Source organism: Melanotaenia boesemani, chromosome 4 (assembly GCF_017639745.1).
Source record: "Melanotaenia boesemani isolate fMelBoe1 chromosome 4, fMelBoe1.pri, whole genome shotgun sequence".
Classification (NCBI taxonomy): domain Eukaryota; kingdom Metazoa; phylum Chordata; class Actinopteri; order Atheriniformes; family Melanotaeniidae; genus Melanotaenia; species Melanotaenia boesemani.
The window spans coordinates 34,387,000-34,400,870 of record NC_055685.1 but is presented as its reverse complement, the minus strand read 5'-3'; the positions used below and the strand labels follow the sequence as shown (position 1 = coordinate 34,400,870).

Genomic DNA, 13,871 nt, shown 5'->3' with positions numbered 1-13,871 from the left:
AAAAAGTTAGTATGTTGAAATCCACATTTGCAAAAGAGGTCAAAGGTTTGGAAATGCCCCAAGCATCCGCTGTCTTGGTGTTTCAACTTGTGGTTAAGTCTTGTGAAATCAAAAGGAAAGTACTGTTTTTAGAAAAGTTAAAATGCCTTCTATTTGACCACCATAAGAGGGTGGAAACACTGCAAGATAACTCCCACTTCCTCTGAATTAGACAGTGCAAGTAAAAGCAGCTATATAAATCTACACTGACAAAGCTCTGGTACTCAAGATCTATTTGAGACAAGAAATGTCAGCTTTTAGAGCCTCTTTCATACCCAATTAAAAACCTACGGCAAGAAACAACCTAAGTTTTAGATTTTCTCCAAAAACTTGATTAAAGTCACTGGAATCCAAATCTTGTCATAGAGCACAGGTAAGTTTAATTGGGATGTTTCTCTAGCTTTAAATGATGTTCTATTATTGTGTATCATTTATAAAATATATGTAAAAATACACATTCTGAAATATAATTCTAGTAGAAATTAAATAGCCTGTTCACATAATTGAGAATAGTTGTTTGATTTAAAGGATATAACAGTCTTCTTTTATAAACATAAATGTTAATGTGCATTGCAGTATAATAGAGGTGTAGAAGTATTTTAAAGATGCAATTAAAGGGAAATTATGCAGCGAAAGAACTTATTAATGTTTGAAGCTGAGCCCTGCAGGAGTTTTTGTTTTTTAATCCTGCTGCTGTCTTTCTGTCTTTGACCCGCCCCCCTCCCAACATGTTCTGACAATTCCCATAACTCCACTTTAACTCCCTTTCCCATCTTCTGTTTAACGTGCTGAACATGTTCATTACAGAGAAAGTTGTTTGGTGATGTGAGACTAACGTATTTGGATTTAGTAAAAGTCAGTTTTAATCTTCCTCTGAGCTCCATTTTTTTACTCCATCATTGTTGCTAAAGCCAGGAATTCTTAGAGGAAGGCAGAACTCATTAGGGAGTAATTTGTATAACTTTGGAGAAACAAAAAAAAAAAAAAAAAAAAGAAAAGAAAAAAAGGCATACATTGTAAAGAATGTGTAAACAAAGTGCAATGATTTTATGTGGAGTAAATGACATATTTCTTATTTGAGTTTTATGTTGAGGAGCACTATTTATGAATCACTCCAGAATTTGAAGATGTTTTGCCTCTTTGTTTCGTAGATTTCTCAACTTCTGAGTCACTGTCTGTTTGTTGCTGCACGTTGTTGATGTGGTGCCAGTTGGCCTATTTGAATTTAGGTCCTTCCAGCTCTTTAGTTCCTGCTACACTTAATTATCTATCCTTTTTATTTTACTTTATGTTTTTGTTCAGCCTAATAATTCCAAATATTATTCATAAAAAAACCCCCATCATGGGGCAGGTTGGGGGTTGAGGGGGTCCATGGCTGTGTGGTCGTTGTATGAAGGGGATCCTCAAGGAAACTAGATTAGTAACCACTTTCATTTTCTGGAGCATTTCTGGTTGGAGTTTGTATATTTTCATGCATGTGTGGGTTCTCTCCAGGCCTTCTGGCCTCCCACTCAGTTTGGACTCAGTAAGATTAACTTGTAAAATGGCTCTGGGAGTGAGCATGCATGGTTTGTCTCTGTGGAAAGGCTCCTGCCCTCCCAGGACCTTAAATTGGACTAAGCAGGTACAGAAAATAAATGAACAGTTTTAGTATGATTTTAATTGCACATTATTAAACATGACATTTTAGAAATATCTTTTGATAAATTTTCTGTGTCCCGTTGTGAATAACATTTTGGGTGATGGTATTTTAAATATCATCAAAAGATTCAGAGACTCTGGAGACATCTTTAGGCTTGAGGGACAAATTATCTTCAGGCCAGACAAAATGTTCAGAGAAGACTTTGCATATTTCAGCCAAACGATGCTACAAGCACAACAACATGGGTGACACGGTCGGAGACCGTAGTACCAGGAACCGGACCCAATGCAGTAACACTCGGAGAGATGAGGTAAGATGCAAACAATATTTATTACAGTGATTGTGAGTGGCAAGGTCCAGGTCCGGTGGGTCTTTCTGTGAAGAGACTGAGGATTAGTGTGGGTCTGACAAAGAGCCTGATGATATCTGTTGTGGCTGCGGCTTACTGAATTCCAGAGAAAGGCTAGAGCTGGAGGGGGTAACCGGAGGTGGTGAGAGTGTTCGGTTGCAGGCAGGGCGAGCAAGCAGGCAGTCGGCTTGGCAAGCAGTTGGTTAATATCCTGGGTGCTGTGGTTATCCAGGGGATCGAGATCTAGAGCTGAGGAATACAGATATTAAAGAGAGTCTTCACTGAGAACAAGACACAAGACTTGGGAAATGGCCTGGTTACCACGCAGTAAAGTGTGACAATCTGGCGAAGACTGGAGCTCCTGCTTGCCCCTAAATAGCAGGGAGTAGAGTTAGATAATGAGCCTGCTGATGTGAGACAGGTGGCAGCAATTGTGGCTCCAGACTCCGCCCTCAGTCCCCATGGTAACCTGCTCACCCTGACCTGCAAACTCAGACACACACACCAAAACATGACAATGGGTTTGACTGCAAAGAGTCCAGGTGTTGGACTGGCATACCTTAAGTCCACCAATTAAATAATTTGGTGTGAGATGAAATGCAAAATAAAATGAATAATAAATAAAAGACCTGTTGAGCTTCTAGAATCTTGTATTGTACAAGAATGAGACAGCATTCATTTTCCCCAAAGCACAAGAAACTGGTGTCCTCAGTCTGTATTGTTGTGGGCTGAGAACATGTCACACAGTGGTTAAAATGACCTTCTGTCAGGCCTTTCTGTGTGAACGTCCTTATTCTCCCAGTTTGTGGGTTTGCTCTGGGTAATCTGGCTTCCTCCCATAGTTCAAAGACATACTTGACATCTCTAAATTCTCTGTAGGAAAGAGGGTTGTTTGTCTCTCTGTTGGCCATGTGCCAGACTACTATGCCTCCTGCCTAGTAACTGGTGGGATAGACTCCAGCGACCCAGCATTGAAATAAGCATCCATCCATCCATCCATCCATTCTCTTCCGCTTATCCGGAGTCGGGTCGAGGGGGCAGCTGCCTAAGCAGGGAAACCCAGACTTCCCTCTCCCCGGCCACATTCACCAGCTCATCCGAAGGGATCCCGAGGCGTTCCCAGGCCAGCCGAGAGATGTAGTCTGTCCAGCGTGTCCTGGGTCTGCCCCGGGGCCTCCTTCCGGTGGGACGTGCCCGGAACACCTCACCAGGGAGGCGTCCAGGAGGCATCCTAACCAGATGCCCGAGCCACCTCATCTGGCTCCTCTCGATGTGGAGGAGAAGCGGCTCTACTCTGAGCCCCTCCCGGATCACCGAGCTTCTCACCCTATCTCTAAGGGAGAGCCCGGCCACCCTGCGGAGGTAACTCATTTCGGCCGCTTGTATTCGAGATCTCGTTCTTTCGGTCATTACCCACAGTTCATGACCATAGGTGAGGGTAGGAACGTAGATCGACCGGTAAATCGAGAGCTTTGCCTTTCAGCTCAGCTCTCTCTTCACCACGACAGACCGATGCAGAGCCCGCATCACTGCGGACGCCGCACCGATCTGCCTGTCGATCTCTCGCTCCATCCTTCCCTCACTCGTGAACAAGACCCCGAGATATGTAAACTCCTCCACTTGGGGCAGGACCCCATCGCAGACCCGGAGAGAGCACTCCACCCTTTTCTGGCTGAGGACCATGGTCTCGGATTTGGAGGTGCTGATTCTCATCCCAGCCGCTTCACACTCGGCTGCGAATCGCTCCAGTGCGAGCTGAAGATCACGTCCCGATGAAGCCAACAGAACCATGTCATCCGCAAAGAGCAGAGACCCAATCCTGAGGCCACCGAACCGGATCCCCTCGACACCTCGGCTGCGCCTAGAAATGCTGTCCATAAAAGTTATGAACAGAATCGGTGACAAAGGACAGCCTTGGCGGAGTCCAACCCGCACCGGAAACGATTCTGATTTACTGCCGGCAATGCGGACCAAGCTCTGACACCGGTCGTACAGGGACCGGACAGCTCTTACAAGCGAGTCCGGCACTCCATACTCCCGGAGTACCCCCCAGGAGGTCCCCGGGAACACGGTCAAATGCCTTCTCCAAATCCACAAAACCATGTAGATTGGTTGGGCAAACTCCCATGCCCCCTCGAGGACCCCAAAGAGGGTGTAGAGCTGGTCCACTGTTCCACGACCGGGACGAAAACCACACTGCTCCTCCTCAATTCAAGGTTCGACTATCTGACGGACCCTCCTCTGCAGCACCCCTGAATAGACCTTACTGGGGAGGCTGAGGAGTGTGATCCCCCTGTAGTTGGAGCACACCCTCCGGTCCCCCTTTTTGAAGAGGGGGACCACCACCCCAGTCTGCCAGTCCAGGGGGACTGTCCCCGATGTCCACGCGATGCCGCAGAGGCGTGTCAACCAAGACAGCCCTACGGCATCCGAGCCTTAAGAAACTCTGGGCGGACCTCATCCACCCCCGGGGCCTTGCCACCAAGGAGATTTTTAACCACCTCAGTGACCTCAGCCCCAGAGATAGGCGAGCCAGCACCAGCTACCCCAGACTCTGCTTCCTCATCAGAAGACGTGTTGGTGGGATTGAGGAGGTCATTGAAATAAGCAGTTATATAAAAATTGATAAAGTAACATGCTTGACTTTATTGTGAATAGAAGTTAGATTTGCCAATCATTGCATTCAGCTTTTATTCTCATTTTAAACAGCATCCCAACATCTTTTGGAACTGTAGATAAAAAAAAGATATATTGTAGTGGTTCCCAACCTGGGGTCTCTGACACCCATTGAGTCCGTGTGGAACATAAAGAGTCCACAAGGTTTTGACTGTACAGAGCCTGTGTGATTATTGAAATTATGGCCACACCGGGACATGTCTTGGGAGCCTGAAAACCCAAATTTGTGAACCCAAGAAGCTAGTTGATGAAAGCATAAAACCAGGCATGGTTTTATCATGGGGCAGGTTGGGGGTTGAGGGGGTCCATGGCTGTGTGGTCGTTGTATGAAGGGGATCCTCAAGGAAACTAGATTAGTAACCACTGTCATAATGCACACAGACTCCCTCACAAAAATGAAAAAAAACTTTGCTTATACTAATTTGAGGAACGACAGCGACTGACCTAAAACTGACCTTCAACTCTGAAATAGGAAGCTACTTACCATACTATATCTGTTGCAGTCCAGAAATTATTTTGAAATAATGTGACATGCAATGAAATTTGGTGTCTCTGATAAAAGAAGAACTTTGTACATCTACATGCATAAAAAAACAGTACTCTAGTTGCATCCTTGCTTCCTTGATATTTGAAACATTTCTTTGTGAGCCTGTTAGGAAATGTAGAGAGCCTGTCCTGGTTAAATGTATTTAAGCTCTCTTTTTCCAAGGAATCCTGGTCCAGCGAGAAGCGCCTACAAAGGTTTCACATGAAAGTTATACAAAAGAGAAAAAAGTAAACATATGGTATGTGAATTGTCAGCAGGGGAATTAAAACCTTAATGAGGACAGTAAAGATTCACACCTCTAATACACAGTATTTAGTATACACAGTTGTGTGCACACATGCAGTTTGATTTTTTATTTAAATTATTGTATAGACAGTAACTTTTCTTCTTGTGTAATTTCCAATAACACAATTTGAAACCTGAACATTTTCTGGGGCATTTCTGGTTGGAGTTTGTACATTTTCATGCATGTGTGGGTTCTCTCCAGGCCTTCTGGCCCCCCACTCAGTTTGGACTCGTATGTAAGATTAACTCGTAAAATGGCTCTGGGAGTGAGCTTGCATGGTTTGTCTCTGTGGAAAGGCTCCGGCCCTCCCATGACCTTAAATTGGACTAAGCAGGTACAGAAAATAAATGAACAGTTTTAGTATGATTTTAATTGCACATTATTAAACATGACATTTTAGAAATATCTTTTGATAAATTTCTGTGTCCCGTTGTGAATAACATTTTGGGTGATGGTATTTTAAATATCATCAAAAGATTCAGAGACTCTGGAGACATCTTTAGGCTTGAGGGATAAATGATCTTCAGGCCAGACAAAATGTTCAGAGAAGACTTTGCATATTTCAGCCAAACGATGCTACAAGCACAACAACATGGGTTTGACTGCAAAGAGTCCAGGTGTTGGACTGGCATACCTTAAGTCCACCAATTAAATAATTTGGTGTGAGATGAAATGCAAAATAAAATGAATAAATAAATAAAAGACCTGTTGAGCTTCTAGAATCTTGTATTGTACAAGAATGAGACAGCATTAATTTTCCCCAAAGCACAAGAAACTGGTGTCCTCAGTCTGCATTGTTGTGGGCTGAGAACATGTCACACAGTGGTTAAAATGACCTGCTGTCAGGCCTTTCTGTGTGAACGTCCTTATTCTCCCAGTTTGTGGGTTTGCTCTGGGTAATCTGGCTTCCTCCCATAGTTCAAAGACATACTTGACATCTCTAAATTCTCTGTAGGAAAGAGGGTTGTTTGTCTCTCTGTTGGCCCTGTGCCAGACTACTATGCCTCCTGCCTAGTAACTGGTGGGATAGGCTCCAGCGACCCAGCATTGAAATAAGCAGTTATATAAAAATTGATAAAGTAACATGCTTGACTTTATTGTGAATAGAAGTTAGATTTGCCAATCATTGCATTCAGCTTTTATTCTCATTTTAAACAGCATCCCAACATCTTTTGGAACTGTAGATAAAAAAAGATATATTGTAGTGGTTCCCAACCTGGGGTCTCTGTCACCCCATTGAGTCCGTGTGGAACATAAAGAGTCCACAAGGTTTTGACTGTACAGAGCCTGTGTGATTATTGAAATTATGGCCACACCGGGACATGTCTTGGGAGCCTGAAAACCCAAATTTGTGAACCCAAGAAGCTAGTTGAAAGCATAAAACCAGGCATGGTTTCATCATGGGGCAGGTTGGGGGTTGAGGGGGTCCACGGCTGTGTGGTCGTTGTATGAAGGGGATCCTCAAGGAAACTAGATTAGTAACCACTGTCATAATGCACACAGACTCCCTCACAAAAATGAAAAAAACTTTGCTTATACTAATTTAAGGAACGACAGCGACTGACCTAAAACTGACCTTCAACTCTGAAATAGGAAGCTACTTACCATACTATATCTGTTGCAGTCCAGAAATTATTTTGAAATAATGTGACATGCAATGAAATTTGGTGTCTCTGATAAAAGAAGAACTTTGTACATCTACATGCATAAAAAAACAGTACTCTAGTTGCATCCTTGCTTCCTTGATATTTGAAACATTTCTTTGTGAGCCTGTTAGGAAATGTAGAGAGCCTGTCCTGGTTAAATGTATTTAAGCTCTCTTTTTCCAAGGAATCCTGGTCCAGCGAGAAGCGCCTACAAAGGTTCCACATGAAAGTTATACAAAAGAGAAAAAAAGTAAACATATGGTATGTGAATTGTCAGCAGGGGAATTAAAACCTTAATGAGGACAGTAAAGATTCACACCTCTAATACACAGTATTTAGTATACACAGTTGTGTGCACACATGCAGTTTGATTTTTTATTTAAATTATTGTTATAGACAGTAACTTTTCTTCTTGTGTAATTTCCAATAACACAATTTGAAATCTGAACATTTTCTGGGGCATTTCTGGTTGGAGTTTGTATATTTTCATGCATGTGTGGGTTCTCTCCAGGCCTTCTGGCCTCCCACTCAATTTGGACTCAGGTATGTAAGATTAACTCGTAAAATGGCTCTGGGAGTGAGCTTGCATGGTTTGTCTCTGTGGAAAGGCTCCGGCCCTCCCAGGACTTTAATTTGGACTAAGCAGGTACAGAAAATGAATCAACAGTTTTAGTATGATTTCAATTGCACATTATTAAACATGACATTTTAGAAAGCTGAAGGTGAACGAACAGGAATGGACCTGTTCTTATTTTCATCCAGAGTGGGTCACAGGACAAATGATCTGAAATAGAAGAAATCTGAACGATGCCTTATTACATGTTTATATAGTGTTTGGAAAGTTTGTCTCAATTACTTCGTACTATATATGAAAAATACAGTGCACTCGCTCTGGATTCTGGTTTTAGAATTAGATTAGATGATTAGCAACCTCATCAGAAAAATGATACTCAAGGCAATTTTTAAAAACAAAACAAATAAGATAAAATGCAGAAACAAACAGGAAGTTCATGCATGCTGCTTCCATAAAATGGGCTTGATAACAGATCATGTGATCAGCAAGTGTACGCATTTCTAATAAAGCAGAATGTTGTCAGTGTGCTGGTCTGCTTAAGCAGAAGCAGGACCCAAATCATATATATACAGAGGACAAGTAACGAGGAGCAGGTGAAGCAAATAAACCAGGTGCGCTAAAGAGCAGGAAGTATAATGTAATACAGACGGGGGATGAAGTACAAAATAAAAACAGGAAATAAACCCAGAGACAACCAAGGGACACTAAAAACAGACTGGGAATGGACACAAAGATAATCTCAAACCAGCAGGACACCAACTAGGCAAAGGAAAATCCAGCAAAAAACAAACTAAAACACACATCATGACATCTGCAGCATTCGGGTGTGTGTTGACACAACGGAAAGGAGGAAAGACTTCAGCAATGAGCTTAGAGAATCAGTAGAGTTTAAAGATGTTTAAAGATGACAGAGTAGATAATTGTAGAGGATATTATAAACACATATAAAAACACATATGAAGGCTTCTGTTTCCACCAAGATTTTCTGGATAGCTTCTTTAGAGTAAAAGCAAGTATCCATTAAATTATTGGTTAGCTTTAATTTCCTCAGCAGACATGCTGCCACTGTAAATCCGTGAAGTCAGCTTCACTTCATGACCTCCATCAGCGTCAGAGACAATGAAACCACCTGCTCTCTGAGCAGGACGTTTGACATGTGATTGAAGGCCCAACTTCTTGTAACATCAGAGTCACATGCAGTGTGGGGAATTAGAGCGCTTTTACACGTAGGTTTCTGCCTTGTATCTGGGAACGAATGCTCACAACAGCACTTTGTGTCACTCAACAGTTTAGTTACTCATTTAGTTGACAAATACAAATCTTTTTTACCCTGCACAAACCTGGCTGTTACAGCTACACCCTCTGGAATCATTTTGTGAACGTCGATTTACAAGATTAAATTTAATTTGATCCCATAAATGAAATTTTGTGCAACACAAAAAAACTTATTTTCAAGCTCTTTAACCCTGGGTAATGACTTACTGTAGGTGGTTTTTTCCAAGAACACAATGTGTTTCTTAAGAAAGATGTAAAATTAATCCTGCCATCTTGGGATTTCAGAATATTAATTCCAGTTATTTCTAACATGATGTGTCAAACCTTTTTTATTCAGTAACCACGTCATATTTTTTCCCCTTTAAAGAGCAGATGAATCATATAAGTGTCACTGCATCTGTCTGTGTCTGGGTGTGTCGGGATACTACAGTCATTGTTTGTTTCTACTGAAACATGAGCATTTCAGTTTGTTAAAAAGTATTTAAACCATTTTTTATATATCAAACTCTTGCACTGGGAAACTCAGCCAAATATACTGGATTTAGCTCATGTAAGAAGAGTTATTTGTAATCTCACTGTCTATAGTGTGTTTATTTGTCAGGTGACCAGGCTAGTTGGATTACAAAAATAAATATCTGGTCATGTTTTAGTGCAACCTCAGGAGGTTAAACAGGAAATCCTCAGTCATAGGTTTTTAAAATAGCATGACGTTTTAATGAAATGATGATTAATGATGATGATGAGTAATGATGGTGTCATAAGAGGAAAAAGTACAAAAAAGAACAGAGCTGGGCTCAGAAAGACAAGAACAACCACATAAGCTTAACCTAACCCATAGTCTAATTTTAACTTGATTCTACATATAAAGATATGATATTAATAATCTAAATATAAATAGAAAATTTAACGGGGCATAGTTTTCTTTTTTCATTGACTGGTATGAATAATTCATTCATTTAGTACATTTTTATGAACAAATGAACAACTTTAGCTTTGAAGAAAGTCCCTAGAAACAGAACGACGTAGTCACAACAAATTATTCATGATTCTGTCCATATTGTCCACAAAACCTTCCAGGAATCTTTTTCCATCTCTTTTTAATGTAGATGTTTTTCACAAAAGTCTGCTCTTCATTTTTCCACGAGTGTGTGCATGAGTGTGTTCTTAAATACATTATGATCAAAAGAAAATCTCTGAAATGCAACTTAGCTTTAATACTCTTGTGAGCATCTGCCAGCTATAAGTACCACAGCAGAGCATTAAACCCTGTTAAAGCAATACTCCCCCCACCTACCCCTCTCTTTCACTCTTTCCTCGTCTCTCATCTGTACCAGCTGTTTTTCACTACACTTTACATAACCTGTCGAGCTTTATCATCTTCAGCATCTTCTGCCATCAGATGTTCCCACGGTTCTCCTGCAGTTTCATTATCTTTTCTCTAATCTGCCTGCAGTCGTCCGTCAGTAGCTCTAATCTTTTATTTCATCCATATAAATTCATTCATGTCTGCAGAGGAATTTTCTGAATTATACACGTTATTCAGGGCATTCAGCCCAATGCAGGGATTTATTTATTTATTTACTTTTTACCATTTCTGTTTACTTCTTGCAACAGAAAAAAAAAATAAATTCAGTTTGGTTGTGCAAGAGTGGATTCAATTATTTTTATTTTCCTAGACCGACTTTCCTGCTGAGTTTTACTTTCACTCTTGTTTTTATGATTTTTCCATTGAGCACACACACACACACAGAGAGAGAGAGAGAGAGAATCACAAACAGAGAAACTGTCTCGCTTTATTTTCATGCAGTTCCTTTCATAAATTCCTTCTTCGTCCCCTTTCTGACCTTTTTATGGCTGCTGATGAATTGTCTTTTCCTTCCTTGTTTTTACCTCCTCCAAGGTTTGAGGTCATGTAATCTACAGTGTTGGTTTGTTTCTTAGCAACATAACTTAAAAAGCTATGGACAGACTTTGATTAATTTTCAGAAAATCTCAGAGAAACAATAAAGGACAAGTTATTAGATTTTCTTCTTTTATCAGGTGTTTTTTTAAAGGATTCTTTACTATGTGGAGATAGTGATAACTATGAATGTGGAGCTTCTAACTAAAAATAATGCCCACAATCACTGAAAAATTAAATTAAATTAAAATGACTGAGTGCTTCTAGTTCTTTCCTTTTTGTTTTGCATTTGTTTTGTTTTTTCTGTGAGTGGTTCCACCTTTAGCAAAGTGTTCATGTGCACACCAACACGTACACATGGCAGACTACTGCAGAGCAGGAGAAGGAAAGAAGTGGACGGTGGAAGGGCAACTTTATCAGTCTGACCCCAGACTTAATCCTGGGGTTTTCTCTATAATCTGGATCTTTAGTCTATATTATTTCAAAATGACAACTTTCTTTGTGATAATCCCACACTGCAGTGGATTACGTTATTCCCCGGCCTGTGTGTTAGTGTGTCTGAGTGTAACTGAATCACACATAGGAATGTTAGTAATGACACAGTCAATTAAAATGGATATCAGATATAATAAAATCCAATCAGTTAGAAAGGTGTTCAAACGTTCAGGAACTCAGATTGGAGGTGCCCTGGATTACAGGACCTGAGGAATTTAATCCTCTGTTATCTTTTCATGTCAGTTTACGTAATTGGTACCACTCTGCTCTCTAGTGGCTAAAATCAGCAAAAACCCACAATAATTACATTAAAGAAAAAAACAATTAACAGCAGGCGCATGCTTGTCTTTTCTTTTCTTTTTTCATATTTTTTTTTGAACTTTTATTAAGACAACAAATCCTTGACATAGTTGCACTCAGAGTATATAACTTATTTCTAATGACATGCATAGTACATTTACAAAAGGACAGAAATAACAATTAGAAGTGTACATTTATATCAGTCCCATTAAGGAAAAAAAAAAAAAAAAAAAAAAAACTGATAGGCAAAGGGATAGAACATTTATGTCTTGTCCACATAGGAGATCACCGGTGACCATCTTTTCAAGTACAAGTCTCTCTTCAGTCGCAAAACTGCAGTTATTTCCTCCATAAAAATCACAGATTTTAGTTTCTGAGTCCATTGTTCCAGGGTAGGTGGGAGCGGTTTAAGCCAGTTTATCGTTATTGTCTTGTGGGCAATTAGTACTAAGACCTTTAATATATACATTTGTTTTTTGTCCCAGACCTCAGATGTTAAGTCACCCAGAATTATTTGATGGATAGGATATGTTATATTAAGATTCAGGATCTTTTTAATTTCCCCGTTTACCCTCTCCCAAAAAGGGCTGATGACAGGACATTCCCAGAAAATGTGAGAAAAATCACCTATTTGGCCACACTTTCGCCAGCAGAGGGCGCTAATGTTGTGTTCATAGGTGGATATAATTAATGGGGTCCTAAAAAATCTCATTCTTAATTTCCAACTAAATTCCCTCCAGTTTGGACTATTAAGACATTTATGCCACTCCTCCCAAGAGTATTCCCAGTCTATATCATCTATAACTGTATTGAGCTCTAATTCCCATTTATTTTTCACGTCTAATGTCCCGTCGGCTTGTTCCTTTCTAATGATTTTGTATAGAGAAGAAGTAATTTTCCTTATGTCGTTTTTGTCCTCTATATCAATCCAATATTGCTCAAAATTTATCGGCTGGTCCCTCACTTTTTCGAATTCCTTGTGTTTCTCTAAATAATGTCTTATCTGCATATAGCGAAATAGATCATTACTAGACAAATGGAACTCAGTCTGAATCTGGGAAAAGGATTTGAGATGTCTCCCACAGAACAACTGATTTACATTCGTTAAGCCCATATTGGCCCATCTATGAAATCCACTATCGAGCTTTACAGGTATAAAATCGGTTATGGTCAATATTTTGGATGCTCTGGACAGAGAGAGGGGTAATTTAAGTTGTTTTCTCACCTTTTGCCAAACACCTAAAGTAAATTTAACCCATTCATTCTGTATTTTCAGTTTTTGTCTTTCTTTTGTGTCCATAAATAATAAAGCTGTCATGGGTCTATCTGGTACCGAGCACTGCTCTAACTGAACCATCTTGTGTCTTCATCCATCTTAATCCATGTGACCAGGGCCTTCAGCTGAGCCGCCCAGTAGTAACTTTTCAAGTGTGGAAGGGCCAGGCCACCCTTTTCTTTCGGGGAGTGTAGTACTTTAAGTCTCACTCTGGGTCGTTTGTTTTGCCAAATAAATTTTGAAATAAGTTTGTCCATCAGTTGAAAAGTACTTGTAGGCACTGTGACTGGGAGGGAGTGGAAAAGAAAGAGAAATCGTGGCAAAACATTCATTCTGATGGTTTCGATCCTACCCATTAAAGAAAGGGGGAGCATCTGCCATCTCTCTAGATCATTTTTAATAAGATTTATGAGCGTGTTGTAATTGGATTTGTATAACTTCGATGAGTCTTTGGATAGGGTCACTCCCAGATACCTAAACCCTTCTTTTGACCATCGGAACTTTACATTGGCATTTAGTTGGGCAGGCCAGCATCCTGAAATCATCATTGCTTCGGATTTTCCTTCATTTATCTTGTAGCCAGAGATGTCACTAAACCTATTCAGACAATGCATGAGAGGTGGAATAGATGACAGTGGGTTGTTAACATACATTTTTTCATATATTTTAATAGTTTTTTTTTTTTTTACACTGTTATATAAAACAGAAAAAACAAGAGAAAAACAAACAGAACAGTGTGACAGTGCTTGCTCTGTGTGCAAATAGTAGCAATAACAGAAAAGCTGGGCATATGCCCGGGCTAACGGCAATAACAATAATTACATATTGGTCATAACACTAAAAATAATCATAACAGCCATAGATTA

At 40.3% G+C, this 13,871-nt stretch overlaps 1 protein-coding gene across 1 annotated transcript in view; it reads left to right on the top strand.

Annotated features, from left to right (window-relative positions):
- Positions 1-256: 256 nt before the first annotated feature.
- LOC121638182 (von Willebrand factor A domain-containing protein 7-like) overlaps positions 257-13,871 on the top strand; it is a 41,969-nt gene continuing 28,354 nt past the window's right edge. The window contains 1 exon segment of the mRNA XM_041982757.1: positions 257-412. The gene's annotated coding sequence lies outside the window, so the exon portion shown is untranslated.